Source organism: Mus caroli, unplaced genomic scaffold (assembly GCF_978045245.1).
Source record: "Mus caroli unplaced genomic scaffold, Mus_caroli_1 scaffold_10, whole genome shotgun sequence".
Taxonomy (NCBI): Eukaryota; Metazoa; Chordata; class Mammalia; order Rodentia; family Muridae; genus Mus; species Mus caroli.
The window spans coordinates 61,043,635-61,058,080 of NW_028227265.1; the positions used below are offsets into that span (position 1 = coordinate 61,043,635).

Genomic DNA, 14,446 nt, shown 5'->3' on the forward strand with positions numbered 1-14,446 from the left:
CACCCCAAAGAATGGCTCCGGCCTGTCATATGGAGAAAAGAGCAGTTTGGGAGGGGGTATTTCTGTCTTTCACACCTCCTGGACTGAGCTAGAAAGAAAAGCATGAATCATGTAAATTTTATGTAAATACTGTAAACCAACTGATTCATTAATTGGGGGAGGGGTGCTGGGAACCAAGCCTTGCACATACTGCCTCTAACCTGCCTTCCAGTCCTGACTTATTGTTAAATTTTAAAGTTAGCATCTTACTGTATAACTCAGGCTGGCCCTGAACTTGTTAGATAGCCCAGGATGGCCTTAAAGTCAAGATCCTTTGACTCTACCTTGCCCATGTCCAGCCAAAATAATGGTTTTTGTGATTCATGCATTTAAAGATCTGACTATGGAGACAATCCAAAGAACTTAAAGTGTCTCTCATTCAGACAACAGTTATTAGTTCAGCCCATACTGTATTTGAGTTATAAAACCTTCCCTAAGAAAATAAAATCTACTTAATTGGTTCAAACATTATTTACTTTATTCATTTTACATGAAAAATTGTTTAGAATTCTATTTCATAGTTCCAAGGTTTTAAAAAGTAGACTGCATAGAACATAATTAGACCCTATCTTAATGACTTCCGCCTACAACACTACTAACTGGCTAATCTCTAATCTCTGAACAGAAACTGTCTTACATCTAATGACCCGCCACTGACTACACAGCACATTTCTGTGATCTGAGAATCAGATAACCCTGATTAGTGGAACTGAATTTGAAGAACACAACTTCAGTGTAGCTCTCAAAAGAAAAGCAATTGAGCTTTAATGAATGAGTTTCACAACTGTTGCTGCAGCTCCTGGATGGCCTGGGTCAAGTTTCTCAAGGACCCTGGTGATCTGAGACATGTGATCTAGGATTATATGAAGTACTTCTGTACTCGGCATTTAACAGCTCTGCAGTATCTATTTAAGCAGGCGATTAGCACATCAAAGCCAGGTGTGAGGTTCAGGTTTACACACTTACTCTTGGGCTAAGGCAGGAGGATTGTCACAAGTTTGAGGCCACTCTGGGCTATGTAGTGAGGTTCAAGCCAATCTGGACACAGACAGACAGACAGACAGACACACACACACACACACACAGGTCTAATTCGCACATCTGCCTTTTATAAACACAAAAGCTTTCTACTTTAAGTCACACTGCTGTTGTCCATTCACTTCTTTCAAAACCTGTTTATGTGTCTCCTCACTGCTCCCACATTGGCAGTCTGACAATAACATATCTTTAGTATGTCCTTGAAGATTCAAACAGCATAATTTAATTTCTAAATCATGCTTGTGAAAGATATTTTAACTCTATAACATTTCAGGTACAAGCTAAAATCCAAGTAGTAAATTTTTCCTTTTTGGTAGTAAATCTTAGAAACTGGTTTTAGCGAGGTTAGGCTTATGTCTATAATCCTAGTTCACAGGAGGCCACACAAAATGTCTTCTCTTTTTGTTCCTTTTTAATTTTTTCATCCAACGCTGACCTTTACATTCATTACAGTGAATGTCTGTAATCATAGCGCTCAGGAGCCCGAGGCAGGAGGATCACAGGTTGAAAGTGGTTCTTGGCTACCATGAGTTTGACATCATCCTGGGCTCATGAGACTGAGTCTCTAAATAATAAAACAAAAACTACATCTAGGCTTAGTGTTCTGCCCAGCCTTTCTGGTCCTTGGCTCTAGGGCATGGAAATCCATCTTTCTGCTAGTTTCACTGTTCAGTTTTGTCAGGGACTGCCCCTCCTGATGATGGAGATAAAATGTTCACAAGACATAACTCTGTAAGAGAAGTTCCTGAGCAGATAATCCATTGTAAATTTCCCTCTTGTTCATCCAGGAAAAGGTATCTTCTCTTAACGATGCTGCTACTTAGTTTCATTGCTTTATCGCTTTCTCAATTCGATAATTTTTCATATACTATTGAAGCTATTAAAAACAGAAGGATACCGGTCCCTGAAAACTGGCTTTCAATTGGCATGCAGTGACGCACTGGCATATGCGTTGGTATCTACTGCAATACCCCAGAGCCAATATCCAAATGGGAGACGTTCGAAAGTGGTGACCTGATGTCCCTCCACATGCTAAACACCCATAAAGGAACCAGAGTCGACCCTTAAGTGGTCTCCTTCTTTATTCTATTTAGAGTAATAGAGATTATTGTAGCTATAAAGTATGTTCCCCATCTTTCACATAGCCTGCAGGGCATGACTGTGCTGGGGCCATGGCAACCCATACTCAAATTTTCTAGCCCATTTTTCCAAACTAAAACCTATGCATAACTTTATTACATGATTCTGGAGACAGCATTGAGTAAAGAGATGAGAGCTACTTCGGTAGGTGAGAGCAATCAAAACTAGAAGAACCTATCAGTAGATGAAGACAGGAATGCTTTAGTGTTAGTTAGGACAAAAGCTCTGAAGAAGTTGCTCGGCTACCCACTAAGTGTGAAATCAAAAAACCCTGACTTCCACCTAGTGACTTCCATCTGCAAATGGAAATTGCCATATAATTGCCTTTTGAGGATGCTAGGAGCTAATCTGTGAGAAACGACTGATGTCCACATATGTATGTGCATATCTATGCAGTGTTAACTCTTTGTTATCTCCCTGTCATGCAGTACTTTGATGCAGCTAGAAAAATTACACTGTATGTTTTGTGATTTGGCAAACAGGGCTTCTTCTATTTTTTCCACGAATCTCAGCTGAGTTGATGTAGGGATGTGGCCGCCAGAGGTCCTTACAGACATCGCTTAGCCACAGTTGGGGCTGCCTAAGGGTTAAAGGGGTTTCTGATCTTTTGTAAATAAAAGCTTCTTATTGAAGGCCTTATTACCACAACTCAGGGCACCCAAAACAGTGACTATCGTATTAATTCTCTCAAGTAGAGTTTAAGAAGTTTTGGATGCAAGCCATCTTTGGAATTAGGGCAGTCCTAGCAGCGCAAATGCCTCGGGGATGAGTTGGGGAGTGGGGACGAACTTGTAGGATAGACGCCCCCTCTCTGTTGGGGCGCAACTTCCAACAGTGCCCTAGTCTCTATCGCCAACTTCTCTGATGTCGGTGATCAATCACACTTGAAGTCTCCACGGTACAGGAGACCCTGTTCTCCACTCATGCTCCCTGCAGTGACAGTCTCTCAACCAGGGCACCCTGCTCTGCTCGGACCTGGAGCGGGGACGCACTGCAGACTGGCCCTGGAGGAATTAGATGACTGCAGCCATACACGACCCCGGCCCTGAGGCCCACGCTACCCCCACCCCTCGGCTCGCGGCTCCTCGGGCTCCCACTCGGAGGCCGGCGCTGTGCTTGGCCGCTGTTCAGCCCGCGCTCCCCGCTTTCCCCCTCCCCCTACTGCTCCGGGTCCCTGGAGGCTCAGCGGCTGTTGGAACTGGAGGTGGAGCCGAGCCCAGGGCCGCCTCGCAGGAGGGAAAGTTCAGCGGCAGCAGGGGAGCAGCGTAGCCGAGGGAGCCGGCTCCGCTGTCTGCAGTGTTGCCTGGGGTAAGTCGGGGTCCCTACCCTGAGGGCTGGACGGGTGTGGCCCGCTGTGTGCGGGTGTGTCGCTGCCGCTTGCCTGTCCGCGCCACTGCCCCCGACCTCGACCTCAGGGTGGCTCTCTGTCAGCCGGGAGGACGCCTGCACCTCTGGCTTCCAGAGACCACTGCTGTCCTAGGGCTGAGGACTCCGGAATCACTGCCCTCTGTAGCCCTTGCGAGGCGCGTGGAGAGAGCGGTGTCTCTAGGTGGACGCGCGAGGGTCCCCAGTGCCGCACCCCACGGCCAGCAGAGCTTCTTCAGCGCTAATTGAGCCCCCAGCTGTTGGCTTACTCTCCAGAAACCCCACTTCAAAGTAGCCTTGGCATATGTGCGGGTGCCTCTAGTTTGCTGTTCTTGGATTGTATTTGCTGTGATGAAGAGGGTGGCCCATGGGCAGCACGCTCCCCTGCATTGTGCCGCCGCGATGGTGACTCTCTGGATCCCAAGGGTCTTCACATCTGCATGTGACTCCATGCAGTTGTCTGTGCCAGGGGCGGGGAGAAGCTCTGCCAGGGAATGGTCTTGAGGTGCAGTGGGGCACTCGGAGGGCTGGAGGAAAAGGAAAGCTGTGCTGGGCGAAGGCAAAGTTGTTTGTTTCCGCCACACTTCCTGCACCTGTACCCCTGTCGTCAGTGATTCTGAAGTTATGGAGGAAAAGACGTTAACACTATTGTACATGTCCTCAGTGGACGCTAAAAATGAAGTAGTAATGAGTGATCGGATGGCTGTATTTTGCAAAATCCATTTTTTATTCAGATTGCAACGACTTGGCACAGTTTTGACTTAAATGTCATTAAAGACAACTAACTACGATTCTATATTTATAAGGAATTTAAATATCTAGTAAATCCTAGCAATTCTACGGGGTTTCTTGGATTGTGTTGACACTTTTTCTTCAAGAGAGCTCCAATTATTATGATCCTTGAGCATTAATAAACTATGGGTTCTGCTGCGTGGAGAGAAGTCTAACGAACTTGGAAACAGAAGCACGAGGCAGAGAGTAACTGGTTCTCTAGGCATAAAAGGTCAGCTGAACACACAGAAGAGGGATTACTGTAACAGAGGGATTATGTGTTGAGCTTCCAGAAAATATGAGATGGGTAATTCCTATTGTAGGAACCTAATACATATATGATCACTCCTCTGCATTGAATCAACTACCTAATGGGTGTGTCCAATGTGCTGCACTAGGGTGAGCTCAGGAGGTGAGCTTCGTAGGGTGAAGAACAGCTATTAATACAGCCTAAGACAAAATCATGAACGTACTTAAAGCACTGAGGTTTTCTTGTGTGATTAGTGTCTGAATAATTAGCATGGTGTAATTGCCAAGCTTGAACTTTGCAGATTGGGACACACCTGCTGTCACTCTAAATTACAAGATATTACTTTAATTTCTCTCCATCTTCTTGTCTCAGATCTCCTGTATCTAGTTGTAAGCCATATTAGTGAGCTTCAAAGAAAAAAAAATCCAATGTTTAGATTCACCCATTTACATCATTGTGAGACTGTGTTTGCTGTTTCAGAGAACTGGCATCCAAGAGGCTCATCCTACTTTTTAGCGGCATGGCCCAGGGCCAGTCACATATAAAATGTTTGCAACACTCTTCATTTGATAACAATATTTGACAGGGTGAAATAACATTCTTTTCTAAGCACCCAGAATACAATAGACCCCTACCAAATGCTATCCTTTGCCTCTCTTAAATACTTTTAGATATGCTTTGACACTTAAAACGTTAACAATAATAATTCCTTCTTTTATGTGATCTTTTGCCTGTTCATTCATGCTCCATCTATGCATCCATCCATGAGGTCATTACCACTGAGAGCCATCGGATTTCCTGTATAATATTCCCTGCTTGGATGTTTGAACCAAGGAATTGGCTCTCTCGAGAATGGTAGTAGGCAGTGCTTCATGGGTTTCTTTGGGTTGAGAAACCATCATCAGGATTAGGGATGATGAAGTGGACTTCCCAGTCTCCCTGTTTCCCAGCTCTGTGCTAAATAAGATGATGCTACACCCAAAGAAGAAACAGTAAGCTGTGAGTGGCTGCTGTCTCTCTTGCTTCCCCTGTGCCATTCAATGGCAAGCAGCCAGGACTTCCTACACCTTTACTGATTTGAAACTTACAGTGCAATGAAGTTATTCTTCAGCTCACATCCTTCTTCGTGTACTCCTGATGAAGGGACCTTGGGACTGTAAATTATAGCCCTACCATATATTAAGGCTAACAGAGGTACTAAAGAGGCTGAGCTCAGGTAGACTTTATTACCTATTGATTTGGGTCTCATGATAAAGTGGTCTTATAAAACTTGTAATAGCTGAGGTCTCAGAGTAGTGGCTCTGCCACTAGGGGCCTCCTCGGTACACTGGATTACCCTGGGCTGTCATATGTTCCCATCCTTCTGTCCTTTCAGGTAGCAAAGAACTTGAAATTTCTTCACCAGAGAAGGACGTGCATATAAAAAGAACTATAAAAGGCCTGGAGATAAATGAAAGCCCTCTTTGATGGAATCAATGTGGTTTAAAACATAACTTTAGAGACTTAAAATTTTGGCTTTTTTTTTTTTACTTTGTATATCATAATATTCAAATATGGAATTTTTTAAATTTAGAAAATAAATATACGATTCAGATGTAGAATTTAATGTTCTCTCTCTCTCTCTCTGTCTCTCTCTCTCTCTTTCAGTGTGTGTATGTGTGTGTGTGTGTGTTTGTCCATATGTTTTTGGTGGATTTTTTTCACTTAATCTCTCAATGTATTTTAAATAGCTTTTTCTTCTAAATGGATACTTGTAGGACTAAAATAATATAAATTGCCTTTTAAGGGATCTTATATAGCGAGCTGGAGCTCCTCCCTACCCTTCCCTCCCCCCTTCTTCTTCTCTGCCTCTTTTTCTTCTTGGAGCTATATTAAAATTTGCGTTTAAGGTGTCTTGTTACATTCTACAATGTAACATTCAGGGTATCTTCTGTGTGAGAAGTTTTGCTGAAGTTAGAGCCTCACATATGAAGCCCATGCTGGCCACAACCTTGCATGATCCCTGAGCTACCACTCCCAGCTATGGGTTTTGAAACACTCTTGTATATTCTGATTTTTTTTTTTTTTTTTTTGTTTTTCGGGACAGGGTTTCTCTGTGTAGCCCTGGCTGTCCTGGCACTCACTTTGTAGACCAGGCTGGCCTCGAACTCAGAAATCCGCCTGCCTCTGCCTCCCCAGTGCTGGGATTAAAGGAGTGCGCCACCACGCCCGGCGTATATTCTGATTTTAATGAAGTTAGTTGGGCTTGCGAATATTTGTTGAACAACTTAAAGGTGTCTTTATTTCCCAGATATATCTTGTTACTTGGTAAAAGAAGCACTGACAGCATATGTAAACGGGCATTATTGTCCCCAATATAGTCATACTGTTTGCAAATAAATAAGAGAAATATTTTCAGGTTTTCAGTGAGACTTAATTTATTCTGAGAAACTAAGCACTTTCACTCGGCTAAGGGAAGGGAAGTTAGCACCTTGAGACCCCAATTCTTACAAAGGGCTTTCTCTTCTTATTTAGCAGAACCTTTCTGAATTCAGAAACCTTACAAACATCAGGTTCAGATTTCCTCATGTTGTGATTTGAAGACAAGGTGACATGATTGTTGTTTTTTAATGAAGGTATAGATCATGCTGTGGCTAATGAACAAAATAAAAGGACTAACTTTAACTGTGAAGGGGCCATAAATGATTCTTTATTATCATCTCCCCCGATTAAGCAGAATTCTTTGGATTGCTTTTAGGGTTCTGGCATATCAAAGAGTCGTGCAGATCCTGTTTGTACAAAGGAATGCTTTTCTAGAACCGGAAGAGGTTTTAACCTCCAGCTAGGGAAGGGCTTGGCACCTCTCAGCCTGTCCTTCCTCTTCCCAAGACCGAAGCTGAGCCTCAGCCAAAATGATAGACATACAGCTTGCTGCAGAACACAGTGATTTAGTTTTGGGCAAGAACCCCAAGCTGACAAAGATTATGGATGCTTGCCCAAGGTGCAGGAAATGAATGGCTCTTTATACCTGTGAGTCATTTTTAGAGACCTGCATCTGGGAGATGCCACCTGTAAGGAAATGACAACTGTGAGCTAGGATTTTTTTGAACCTATCACTTAAGCACAGGCGGCACAGACGATTTCTGTTGTTTTGAGGCATTGCAAAAACCAAACATTTGGTTATCCTGGGGTTGCATCTGCTCCTTTGCTTTATTTCCACACACCAAGAACATTTGGGTTGATGAAGAGGAAAGCAGAAAGCACAGTAGGTAGGTGGGAGCTGTCTGTTTATACTGATTGATTTTTGTATTCCCAAGGCATAGCTTAGTTCAGCAATCTTCACTGGTAGTTTTGTGAACATCATCTATTCTGCTTTAGGGTACCCTCAGAAATGACCTTTTCTTGTCTTTCCTTTTCATATACTTAAAACATTCTTTAGAAAGGCTCTTCCTAGTGCAGCTGAAGCTGACCTTGACTTTTGTGAGCCTGTTCCTGCCTAAACCTCCAGAAGGCTGGGATTACAGGCAAGCTCCACCATACCTAGCGTAGATACTTGCTGCTAAATTGGCCAATATGTTTTAATGGTACTGCTGCTAGCCCATGAGTTGTCCTTGTACAATTTAGTACTCGGGTATTCCTTTCACGTGTGATTGACCCTCCTGGGCCAAGTTGTTAAACCTGGCAAACACATAGCACATTAGAGTTCAGAGCCAGTTACCTCTTGGCTGGGTGTTCCTGTGTGGTACATTCTACACAGCCATGTGTAAAGTGCTGTCTATAGAAGTGCTGAGAAGAATGCCTACCACATAGTAAATTATATGCATACATATGTATGTGTCTCTGTTAGTGTTTATTATAATTATTGCCTGGGTTGCTTTCAGTATAGATCAAGATCACTGTAGCCATAGAAATACTCAATGGCAAAGATTCAGAGAATTTAGTACCTCTGGTAGTACTTGCAAAGTCGGATACTTCATTGAAGGTTTCTCATTATATTTCATTGCAATGTAATTCTTTCCACTATAAAATTGGTTAATGCTGTGTTAAGCACGGGACATGAAGTGCTCATGCAGCCTGCACAGCCACTTTGGGCTATGTGCACTGTTATTATCTGCACTTTAAAGGTGAGAGAATGAAGGTTTTGGAGATGATACTCCTGTAAGGTTGGATGCTAGAGCTGGGCTTTAATCTACATCTGCCTGGTCCCACCTAGAACCTCTGCTATTCCCAGTACCCCCTCCCATGTACATGTGAATGGGAGTGCACATGTATGTAAATACCCCACATATGTGTAGGTCAGAGGTCAAGGTAGGGTGTTGTTTCTTAGGAGCTATCCACCACTGATTAGGCTAGGCTGTCTAGATAGTGAGTGGAAGTAGCTGGATAGGCATTCCATTGTCTATGTCTTCCGAGCACCAGGATTATAAGTGCACACACACCACCACAGTCCGAGTTCTCTGTGAATCCTGGGAACCAACAGGTCCCCAGTCTTGCATGGCAGGCAAGCTTCTTATTGACTGAGCTGTTCTCTAGCCTCCACCATAGATTGGTTTTTGTTTTTTGTTGTTGTTTGTTTTTCTCAGCATAAACTCCTTGAATTGACCATTGAGCAAATGTCTTGGAGTTCTGAGGGTTGGTGAAACTCTAGGGCATTGATTTCCATTACGTTATTGTATTGGTATCTATTTCTGAGCAGGATGGAGCAAGGTAACAAATGGTGCTTTATCAGACTTGCTTCAGCACTTGTTATTTATATGTTTGTACATCCAGAATTTTTTCTAGTAGCCCAAAATACATTGTAAATAACTTAAGTTTCCTATGTGGCAATGAACTTCTTTCTTTTCTCCTCCTCTCTTCCCCCCCCCCCCAGCTTTTCTTTTCCCTCCCAAGACAGGGTTTCTCTGTGTATCTCACAGTGTCCTGAAACTTGTTCTATAGACCAGGCTGTCTTCACACTCAGAGGTCTGCCTGCCTCAGTTTTCCCAGTGCTGGATTTAGAGGCATGCCCTAACACTGCCTGGATAATAGTTACATTTTTATCAAGGACCTTTGCAGGGAAGTTGAAGAAGAATATGTGGATAAAATCAAGAATGTGGGTTTCAGAACATAAAAGTGAAGGCTGGGGACAGTCATTCATGCATTCATTGAGCAAAGTGCATATGCTCACATTATATAAAGATTTTCTACTAGATAATTCAAAAACTATAAAAAGGGGACAATGTAGGGACAGGGTGTGTGTTATACCTTGGAGATGGGCAGCTCTGGGTTTGTTAGCACAGCTGGATCTCTTCTTAGACTCCCAACTCTTAATCTCCATGTATAAATTTTGCGTGCATAATGGGGACAATACATTTTTGACTTCTTGCCAGAACTAACTGAGATCTCAGAAAAATGCTATGCCACTGGAAGTAGCTGGTACCTATGATAGTGCCTCCCTACTGTTCTTCCTTAGCTATCTCCTCTCAATGTCTCCAATCCCTCCCTTCTTCCACCTAGTACTGACTAGTTGGAGGAGCATAAAAATAATGATACCTGAAGTCCACGGTAGAGTGTGATCAACCCTTGAAAAGGATGCTCTTTTCTGGTTCTCTCTCTTAGAGCTGGGGCAGACTGGGCAATGATATGAGGCAATCTGTGGAATGGCACTAGCTAGCCTAGGCTCCCTACCCAACTTGGGCATTTCCAAAGCTGACCAGAAGAGGCTAGGATCCAATGGCAGCTTAGTGCCTCCTGTAGGTGCTAATGATGTAGAATAAGGCTGGGCTGGAGAGTAAGGAGAAGGTGTATTAGTCAGGGTTCTCTAGAGTCACAGAACTTATGGGTAGTCTCTATATAGTAACCAGGAATAGCCACTACAGAGGGTATTTTGGGAAATTGGAAGAAGTTAGAAGTGAAGTTTGAAGTAGGCCAAAGCAGAAAATGTTCAGGATTTTGGGGTATGCAAGGCCAACTCTTAGCATATTGTATTTGAGGGGGCTGGGGCTGGGGCTGGGGCTGGGGCTGGGGCTGGGGCTGGGGCTGGGGCTGGGGCTGGGGCTGGGGCTGGGGCTGGGGCTGGGGCTGGGGCTGGGGCTGGGGCTAGTTTAGTGGTTCTGAACTACAGAGCTTACAGACAGGCTCTGCCCAGGAACTCAAAAGAGAACTGAAGCCCTTCTGTATCCAGCTTCGTGTACAAGTCTCTCTCCCTAGACTCTGACTACAGGCTTTTCTGAAGTTGGTGCATTCAGCAAGGAGTTAAATCAAAATTACTAGCTCTCTGCTGATTCCCACTTGAGATTTAAAGAGTTAGTTGATATCACAGAAGAAATGAGCCTTCTTCCCCCCCCCCCCCCCCGTCTACTTGGGGATTTGGTTAGAGACATCCATGTCTGTTTCACTGTGTGGCTGGGAGCCAGAACCACCGGGGCCTCTGGGTGTGTCTTGTTGGCACAGCCTGTATAGTGGGCTGTGTTGTAGGCCAGGGTGGGCTTTACCAAGATGTGCCTGGTGGTTTTATGATAATGAGCAGCCTTGTTTGGTGTGCAGAGTAGATGCTGTGTGTGGTGGGGCAGGAATGTGGGTTTTACAGAATCATTACAGTTTAGGACCAGCTCTTTCAGTCATAGAGCAGGAGGCCTAGAGACATTATTTATTGTGTGATGGCTCATAGGCTTAAGCCAACCCTTCTGTGAGTAAGTAAATAGGACCTGCCCAGGTGCAAGCGAAGCTGAGGTCAGGGTTTTGAAAAAAAAAAAAGTGGAAAAAAATATAAATGCAGGATAGGGTTAGAGAACCATTTGTCTAAAGCAATTTACAGTAGTTTTCAAAATCCCATTTTATGGGATTCATAGTGTATTAACAGAAAAGCAACAAGCCAGCTTTAAGAACACAACAGAGGAAGCTTTGAAAAAAAAAAAAAGGAATAATCCTTAAAGTGAAATTCAAGTTAGTGGATTTGGGGAAGATAGTTATAATGAAGATACAGAGAGACCTGAGATCATCAGAAAATGTGGGAACCAATGCCTGCAACGAAGAGGCAGTGGCCTGAAGACTGTGGCTTTGGAGCTGCTGAGGGTTGGCCAAAGTTCAAATCTGTACAGTTCCTTTTTGTGATTGTAGGCAAGTCGATTCTCTAGATTCTAGTTTCTCATCTAGAATATGAATCAATTTATCAAGGTTTTTATATTTGGGGTTTGCTTATTAATTGAGATGTTTGTAGCCTGTGTTCTGTGTGGCAGGTACTCAATACATGGAAAAGAAAAGAACAATTCTCCAGTTTTCTTTTTGGAGGAAATTTGAGAGACTAGAAGGAGACTGCTGCTTGCCCTAGATCTCGAGTCTCTAAAGTCTACTTACTCTTGGATAGTTTTCTTATTATCTTCAATTTTTAGATCGTTATAACTCAATATGGATTCCCACTGAACACATGTTACCGTGGTAGGTAAGATGAATCCCAGAAGACCACACTGGGTACCCACATTAATTACTTCCTTGTTGTTATGACAAGGCACTACATAAAGCAACTCAGGGAAGGAAGAGTGTTTCTTTTGAGAGACAAGTCTATGGTGCTGGGGAAGACACACTGGTGAGTAGCACACGTGGTGGCTGATCTCCTTACACTCGGCAGTCAGGAAGCAAAGAGCCATGGATGCTAAATCTCAGCTTATTTCTCCATTTTGTTCACTATGTTTTGTTTAGTAGCAACATTCAGGGGACTTTCCTACTAAATTACACCTCTTTGGAACATCCTCACAGATATACCTAGAGGAATGCTTTCTTGGCAATGAATTCTAAGTCCTGTCAAGTGGACAGTCAAAATTGGCGATGGCCATACAACGCTTAAATTTTTGATTGAGGGAAACGTGACCAGGGCTTTCTGTTAAACAATGGATTTCTGTATCTCCCATGACTTCCATGAACATAAGTAACTCAGACTACTTGTGCTGCCTTTTGGTAACCTATGTACATAGGTTAGCGGTCAATGACCTCATGAATCAAATGGAGAATGTTTGTGGTCATTGAGAACCAGGGTTGCCTCTTTCCAATTCCTGTTCATACTTTCAAAATGGTAAATTTTACTGGCAGCCAAGGGTTTCTTATGCAAACACAAGAAAGTGTTTACGTTTTTAGCTAGAGAGGCGTAGTAGGGAGGTGGGCATGAATGGTTTGTAAATCTGATTGCCATAAAGCATGAGGATGTGTGTGTTTGATGTGGTGTTGGATTAGCTGGGGCTGAAAGGGTGCAGAGAGGTGTGGTTCTCTACTAGGACTGTTGGCTCTTTGTGGGGCTGGATGACAGTGTGAATGGCCAGGGATTGTAGCTGTTCTTCACCACCACCAAGTGAGAGTTAGGGAATGAGTAGACTAAGCTTAAATAAAGTTGGCTTTGCTAACTCAACAAATTCATGTGGGGGCTTGAAAGGTGGCTCAGAAGTTAAGAGCATTGACTGCTCTTCCAGAGAACCTAGTTTTGATTTCCCAGAACTCACATGATAGCTCATAACCATCTGTAATTACAGGCCCAGTGGATCTGGTACCCTCTTCTGGCCTTCTAGGGCATGGTACACAGACATACATTTAGGCACAGCACCCATACACAGAAAATTATAAATATTAAAAGATAAATTAGTATAAATTAGAAATAGAAATTAGAAATATAAAATTAAAAATAGAATAACCACACTGATTTGAATGAGTTGCTTTTATCCTAGAGGGCTTGCAGAGTTCACAAGACAGTATTCCTGAAGCTAGAAGTAATGAGAAGACCATTGGTTAGTAAAATATACCCATAGAGGCAATAGTACTTCTGAGATCATTGGTTTCATGTCAGTATGTTGCAGAAATTCCAGCTCATTCGAGACTGCAGAGTATCACTGTGGATATGCAGAAGGCCAGGAGGGACTAATCTAAGATGGCTCAGCGACTAAGTGGCATGATGTTCATAGGAAGAGACATAGGTGGTTTGCTTCCATCATGCTATTATGAGTGGGTGTGGAATATTGTTAAGCATGGTAGCTGGCTAGAGATAAATCTAGGCGCCCCTACAATGCCCCTACAATAATGTAACTGACAGCTCTAACTGTCTGCTCCCAAGTTTCAGACTCCTACTGTGTGCTTGGTGCTGCCACAAATGAACAAATGAGAGATTCTGGCCTTAGGAGTCCAGAAGAGTAAAGCCCTACAAAGGAGGGGTTTAGTGCCACCTAGAATGCCTCCTCTTGGATGGTAAGCACTCAGTGTCCATATCAATAGCATAGGGACCTCTTTTCACGTCTTGCTGAATTCGTAACATCAGGAATGGAAATGAGAGGCTGTATCAGTAAATCAGTAAAGTGCTTGTTTGGCAACCATGAGAACCTGCATTTGACTCCCAAGTGTAGGTATTTGTAACTCAGCACTGGGTGATGAGTAGGGGAGACAGGCAGATTATTGGAACTCAGCCATTTTAGACACACTGCTTAGCTTCAGAGTTAGAAATTGGTGTGCTCCAGTTTTGGTGAGAGAGCCTGTGTTTAAAAAAAAAAAAGGAGAAATAGAGAAATAAAACTAATGTAAACCTTTAGCTTCCAATTTACCTATACTCACATCTATACACACATGGGAGTATATGTGTGTCTGTGTATGTGTGCATGTGTGTGCATGATCTCAGTTTCACTTGTACAGTTTCAACTTGTTAGTTAAAATGTGAAGTGCCTTTCCTCTGCATTGCAAATCTATGATCTTTCTGAAAATAAAGAGATTTCATTTCTGAGAATAGTTCTAAGGAGTTGTTTGGAGGCAAAAATGGGATGTACATAGGAAAGATATGGCATGTGTGTCACTGGGGCTTGTCAGGAGTTGAATAATGTGGTTTTCAATTAAACATAAGTCTCACTTTCCTCCTGA

General features: G+C 43.2%; 1 protein-coding gene across 5 annotated transcripts in view; it reads left to right on the plus strand.

Moving 5' to 3' along the window:
* The first annotated feature begins 3,427 nt into the window (after window positions 1-3,427).
* Window positions 3,428-14,446, plus strand: part of Csgalnact1 (chondroitin sulfate N-acetylgalactosaminyltransferase 1) — a 359,628-nt gene continuing 348,609 nt past the window's right edge. For all 5 annotated transcript variants that reach the window (XM_085843930.1, XM_085843931.1, XM_085843932.1 and 2 more), the window contains exon 1: window positions 3,428-3,525. The gene's annotated coding sequence lies outside the window, so the exon portion shown is untranslated. The remainder of the gene's footprint in view (window positions 3,526-14,446) is intronic.